Raw genomic sequence first — 6,581 nt, forward strand, 5'->3', positions numbered from 1 at the left:
CCACACCACCGCAGGCTTGAACTCGTGACAAGAATTTTAGAGTTTGTCATCACACCCTTTGACGCTTAGATTCAGGAACTGGGGACTGGGCAGTCTTAGTCTGGAAACATGGTAGGAGCAATGGACCAGGTGGCGGGGCATAGCAAGCATTCTTTCACCTGTTGAACTTACACCAGGTGCCAGAGCCGGGTCTTCTGGCCAGTGAAATGCAAGTCAAAGTGGGCTTGTTGTTGGGCATTTGCTCTTCCTGATAAAATGATAGCACCCTTTCCCCATTGACGCCTGCCCTGATCATGGTTGGGATGCCGGAAGCTGTGGCGGACATCTTAGGTGATGAGCGCTCAAGCATGACGACGAAGGTGGATGCCAGGATGGAGCGGAATACACAATGGAGAGCCGGGGTCCCTGAGAGTGCTGGTGTGACACTGAGCAGCTGGCCTTCAGCTTGTCCTATGGGAAAAATAAAACCTACTTACTTAAATCACAGTGGAACTGACAGGTAACAACAAAACTAAGTAGAAATCATCAAAATTCATGTTGCACCCACACAATCATGAAATACGTTATTTTTGTCATATTTAGAAGCAGCCCTATCTGGACAGTGGGTGATATTCTTAACCTTAATGTTAGCTTCCTTGACCCTAGATCTAAGAAACTTCTCTTGAACCTCTGCCAATTACATGGCTCTCTAGCAAAGTGTCTACAAACGGTGGAAGGATTATAATGTTCTAGGGCTTCCTCTGCCTACTGGGGATATTATTTCGCCATGCATTCTCTGAGTCCCCAAAAATGAGACTCAAGGGAAACCACTCACACAAGACATTCCCTGAGAACGGCAGGCTTTACTGAAGATTCCGTGGAGGGACAGAGGAGAGATTTATATCACTGAAATGACAGAGATATTTTAAAAATTAATTTTTAAAAATGACAGTTTGCAGAACACCCATCACTGTTAAAAGTGTTCGCAAGGGGGGTGGGGGATGGGGTCACCAGGTGACGGGCATTAAGGAGGGCATGTGTGGTGATGAGCACTGGGGTTGTATGCAACTAAGGAATCGTTGAACGCTACATCAGAAGCTAATGATGTACTATATGCTGCTAACTGAACATAATCAATCAATCAAATAAAATATAAAGTGTTCTCAAGGGCTCTCGTGGGTACTCGACTTGTTCTAGCCTCTCTCTGTTCATTCCCCTTCTCCCCATCGTATGGACACCTGCTCAGCATCTGGGTCCCACTCTTGGTTACAGAAGTGTCCCCCCCCTCTCTCCTCCACCCTCCATCCCCCCACTCCGCGGACCCACCTCCCCCTTACTTTCAGGCCATGTGGAGCACAGCCTTTGGCGCCAGGCTTTGGCTGACCAATCAGAAGCACAGAGGTGGCCATGTGACTGAATCTGGCCAATGAGAGCTGTGGGGAAGGAGCGCTCCCCTTCCGGGACTCAGCGGGGGGACCTTACCTGGGGGGTGCTGCTCAGTGCGCTGACCTGGGATGTGGGATCAGCAGGTGAGGACACGAATGCAGAAGAAGGCAGAGCAAAGAGGTTCCCCGCGGCTAGGTTGTTTACCTAGGTCAGCTGTGCCCCTAGCAAGGACCGTCCCTGGACTTGACTTTTTCTCACACAGTCCTCTTACTGAGTTACAAGTCACATGCCATACATTTACGCTCTTAAGGTGTACAATTCAGTGTGGATTTTTGGGGTGGGGGTGGTATATTTGCAAAGTTGTGGCACCGTCACCAGTGTCTAATTCCAGAACATTTCCATTCCCAGAGAGAGACCCCAAATCCATTAGCGCTCACTCCTCCTTCCTCCCCTCCCCCCACAAACAGGAATCTATTTTCTGTCTCCAAAGATCTGTCTGTTCTGGACGTTCCTGTAGGTGGAATCACACCACACATGGCCTTTTGTGCCTGTCTTCCACTCAGCATGTGTTTCAAGGTTCGTCCGTGTTGTAGCATGCATCACAACTTTGTTCATTCTTAGGGTTGAATAATATTCCATTGCGGGGATATCCCGCAGTTTCTTCATCTGTTCATCCATTGAGGGACATTTGAATTGTTTCCATGTTTTGGCTGCTACGAATAATGTTGCTATGAACATTCACGTGTAAGTTTTTGTGTGGACATGTGTGGTTTTTTTTAAGTAAGCTCCACACCCAACATGGGGCTCAAACTCATGACCCCGAGATCAAGAGTCACACGTTCTTCCAGCTGAGCCAGCCAGGCACCCCACTCCTTTTAACTCTTAGTGCTTATCTTTCTCTTCCAAGCTGCTCATCAAGCTTCTCCTTTGGGCACCTGGGAGGTTCAGTCAGTTGGGCACCTGCCTTCAGCTCAGGTCATGATCTCCAGGTCCTGGGATTGAGCCCTAAGTGGGGCTCCCTGCTCAGCGGGGAGCCTGCTTCTCCCTCTGCCTGACGCTCCCCCTGCTTGTGCTCTCTCTTTCTCTAAAAATAAATAAATGAAATCTTAAAAAAAAAAGATTCTCCTTAACATAAATCCCATGCAGTCATTACAATAGTAAAAATTTCTCAACATCTTCATGTTTCTTTCCACTTACTAACACACTAGAATGTTTTACAGTAAAGACCTAGCATTTTTGTAATCAGAAAAACCACATTTTCTCTGTGAGAAAGAAGTCTCAGGAAGCATTTTCAGTGTTTCCTGAATTGCCTGTCATAAAACGGTTGTCTTGCCTTGTCTCTAAACTCTGAGGCCCTTGAAGTCGGAGCCTGGGATGAATTCATCCCTGTGTAGAAATAGTGCTGAGCTACCCAAGTGCCCAGAAATTGCCCATCCTCTTCCTTCCCTTGAGAAAGCAGGGCCTTTTTGAAAGGGGATGTACGGAACAGTCACAGATTCGGCTTTCCTCGGCCTTCCCCTCTGCATTCTTAGAAATCTTTTTCCTCCTGCGACAGCGGTGGGGAGGAAGGTGTCAGCTGGTGAGTCATTCAGAGAAGCTCTGCTCTAGCCCATACAGGATCCAAATTAGCAGCATCTTTTCCCTCTCCCCCCGCCTTAGAATGTTGCTGCTTCCCCCCACATCCCTCAAACGTATCCACTCCCCCCACTCAGGCCCCTGAACCAGGGCTCCAGCCTCCTCCTCCTTTTTTTTTTTTTTTTTTTAAGTAGGCTCTACACCAATGTGGGGCTCGAACTCATGACCCTGAGATCAAGAGTAACGTGCTCTATGGACGGAGCCAGACAGGAGCCTCAGACTCCAAACTGCCTCCTTCGTTCCTCCTCCACAATGGCCCTGAAGGATTTTCCTTAACGTGGATCCCACTCCATCCCTCCCCTGCTCAAAACCACCCCATGCCCCACAATGGAACATTATTCAGCCAGAGAAAGGAACGAGTACCGATTTGTGTTACCACATCGATGAACTTTGAAACATTATACTAAGTGCAAAGAGCTCGATGTGGAAGAAGGTCACATATTACATGATTTCATTTATATGAAATATCCAGAAGAGAAGAATTCATAGACAGGGAAAGTAGATGGGTGGTTACCGGGGTCTGGGGGAGGGGGACAGGAGAAGTGACTTGCTTAATGGGTCTGGGGTTTCCTTTTGGGATGAAAAAAGTTCTAGCAACAGACAGCGGTGATGGCTGCCCAAGACGGCCAACGTATTTAATGTCTGAATTGTACATTTTAAAACAGTGCAAATGGCCAATGTTATGTAGTGTGTATTTTACCTCAGTTAAAAAAAAGAATACTCCATAGCTCCCCATTGCCCCCGGAATAAAGTCCAAGCTTCATTCAAGGTATTTCTGACCTGTCTTCGTATTATCTCACTTACCTCGTCTGATATGTGCCTGCCCTCCCTCCACATACCAGACCCATCTGATGGCTCAGCCCATTCCCACCTTCCTCCTGCGACAGTCCAGTCCCTAGGCCTGAAAAGGTGTGCTTCCCCTCCATGGCTGAACGTGCCCATCCTTCGAGACTCACCTCATACACCGGGTCCTGAGCAAGGCTTCCTGAACTCTCCTCCCTGTATCTTTTCCCTTCGCAGCATTTTTCACGATCTGAAATACAAATGCTTATCTATTTATTTGTGTCTGTTGTCTCTATTCGTGAGAAAGTCCCATAAAGGCAGAGAATTTGCTCATCTTTCATGGCTTGTCTCTGGCACCTTGAACAGCCCCACACAGTTGGGTGCTTAATGATTTTTTAACCAATGTCACCCACAAAGTATCTGGGGGCACCTTTGGCATCTAAAACTCTCAACTCCACGGTTTTGCAGAATCCAAAGTGAACCCATATCTTTTTTCTCATTTATATAAATTTTTTTTATTTATTTCCTCACATTTGTTCTATACCAAGTCCTTCTGCAGACATTTTGACAGAGGTTTAATCTTGACAGAAGTCTGGCTCCTTGCCAGTGTAGACTGGGTCCAGGAGTGCTGACATCAACTAAGATCTTGTTAGAAGCGCAGAATCTAGGGGTGCCTGGGTGCTCAGTCAGTTAAGCATCTGAGCTTGATTTTGGCTCAGGTCATGATCTCAGGACGGTGAGATTGAGCCCCACATGTGGCTCTGTGCCGAGTAGCTTGGAGTCTGCCTGAGATTCCCTCCCTCCTTCCCCTTCTGCCCCTCCCACCCTCCACCATGCACACTCATGCTCTCTCTCTAGCTCTACAAAGAAAAAAAAATAGATGGGCACCTGGGCGGCTCAGTCAGTTAAGCATCTGCCTTCAGCTCAGATCATGATTCCAGGGTCCTGGGATCGAGTCCTGAATTGGGCTCTCTGCTCAGCAGGGAGCCTGCTTCTCCCTCTGCCTCTGCCTCTCCTCCCTTCTCCTGCTCTCCCTCTCTCTCTCAAATAAATAAAATCTTAAAAAAGAAAAAGAAGAAAGAAAAGAAAAGAAAAGAAAAGAAAAGAAAAGAAAAGAAAAGAAAGAAACGCAGAGTCTCAGACCCACTCAATCAGAATCCTTATTTTAATAAGGTCCCCAGGGGATTCATGTACAATTAAAGTTTGAAGCACTGGGCTCCTGATTTTGAGATGGTACCCAGCAATGATCACTAATCCCAATCCCACCCCTTAAATATCCTTCAGAGTTATATTCTTTGTGTATTCTGAGTGCCGCTGTATTCTGAGTCCAGAAATCATTACTGGCTCTCACAACCCCTCCCCTCCCCTTTGAGCGTACCCGTCCCGTCCCGGCCTCGAGTAGCAATGCAGTTGGACGCAGACTCGTGGAGGCCACAGTAGTTAGTGAAAATAGGAAAACAGAAGTAGGTCACATTTGAGGGTCAGAGCCCAACACCTCACCTCTGAGATTCCCATTTTACATACGTTATGTAAGGACTTGTCCTGCGTCCTATTTCTTCATTCCTTTGCTGAGCCTTCACAGGTGTGGAGTGAAGGTAAAGTGACTCTTCCAGGGGCACACCGCTAGTGAGGTGGTGGGGTACAGGGTGGGGGAGAGAGACACCTGGGGGATCTCCACGTTGCACTGCTGTGCCCAGAAAGTCAGCAGGAACTCCCCCAAACGCCTTCTTCACGTTGGTTCGCACAGAAACACTCACGGACTCCCTGCTACCTATGGGAGCCACTCACTTTTACGAGTCCTGGTGGGAAAACATTCTAATTCCCTGTCTCCTGTTTCGGGTCAATCATTTTATCTTCCTAATCAATTCAGACCAATAATAATAATACAAAAATTCCTTCACAACTTTCCACCAGAGTTCCCCGCCCCCATCAAGCATTCCACAATTTGCATATGCAAGTGAGGACGGTATTATCATCTCACAGAAGCCCCTCCCCACTTTCTCTCTCCCTCTCCCCCCCCTTTTCTCACCCAGGATGATCTAGCCCGCCCTGTTCATAGGCTGGACATAGGTTTACGGTCTCATTTTCATTCCAAGTAGTTTAACAAAATACAAATATTTTTTTTCTCCAAAAAAAATACTGTGCCCTCCCTTACGTAATGTCTCCATCTTGGGTCACACAAAATGTTATATGTGTACGTGAGTCATTCATCATATAGCTCAGCAAATATAATGGGTACCAGTCTAGTTGCTGGAAAGAAAATGGCAATCAGAACTGCTGGGGCTAAATTGGACCCCCTTCCCAGGGCAACCGATATCTTAACTCCTAACACTGTTCATTGGTTTTACCTATTTTGGAATTCCATACAACCGTAATGATATAGAACACACTTTTTAATATCTGGCTTCTCTTGCTTAACATTATGCCCACGGGATTAATCCATATTATTTCTTGTAGTTATGGTGTGTTTCTCCTTATTGTTTAAAGCATTGAAATCAGGGTTCCTAGGTTCAGCCCAAGGCATCCTAAGTGAAGCAATGCTGCTCTGACTGCCCTCCCGAAATCCTTAACCCCCCATGCCAGTCAGTCTCGGCTGAGGTGTGCTGCAGTGAGGCCTGGGTCCTTCACCTTCGTGACTTACAGCAACACTGTTTCCCTAGCAGTTCACTGTGGGCCTGCCAGCCCTGGCTACGTCTGTAGTCTTTTCATTCCTGGGAGTCTGTACCAGTTTCTTATGCTGCTGAAATAAATCCCCACTGCACATATTGACTACCTACAGTTTTGGAGGTCGGAAGCTC

The 6,581-nt window shown here is 47.1% G+C and overlaps 1 long non-coding RNA gene across 1 annotated transcript in view; it reads right to left on the minus strand.

Moving 5' to 3' along the window:
• Positions 1-6,581, minus strand: part of LOC103672891 — a 10,931-nt gene that overhangs the window by 2,003 nt on the left and 2,347 nt on the right. The window contains exon 2 of the long non-coding RNA XR_571267.2: positions 3,957-4,033. This is a non-coding gene — a long non-coding RNA (uncharacterized LOC103672891). The remainder of the gene's footprint in view (positions 1-3,956; positions 4,034-6,581) is intronic.

Source organism: Ursus maritimus, unplaced genomic scaffold (assembly GCF_017311325.1).
Source record: "Ursus maritimus isolate PB19 unplaced genomic scaffold, ASM1731132v1 scaffold_19, whole genome shotgun sequence".
In the NCBI taxonomy this organism is placed as follows: Eukaryota; Metazoa; Chordata; class Mammalia; order Carnivora; family Ursidae; genus Ursus; species Ursus maritimus.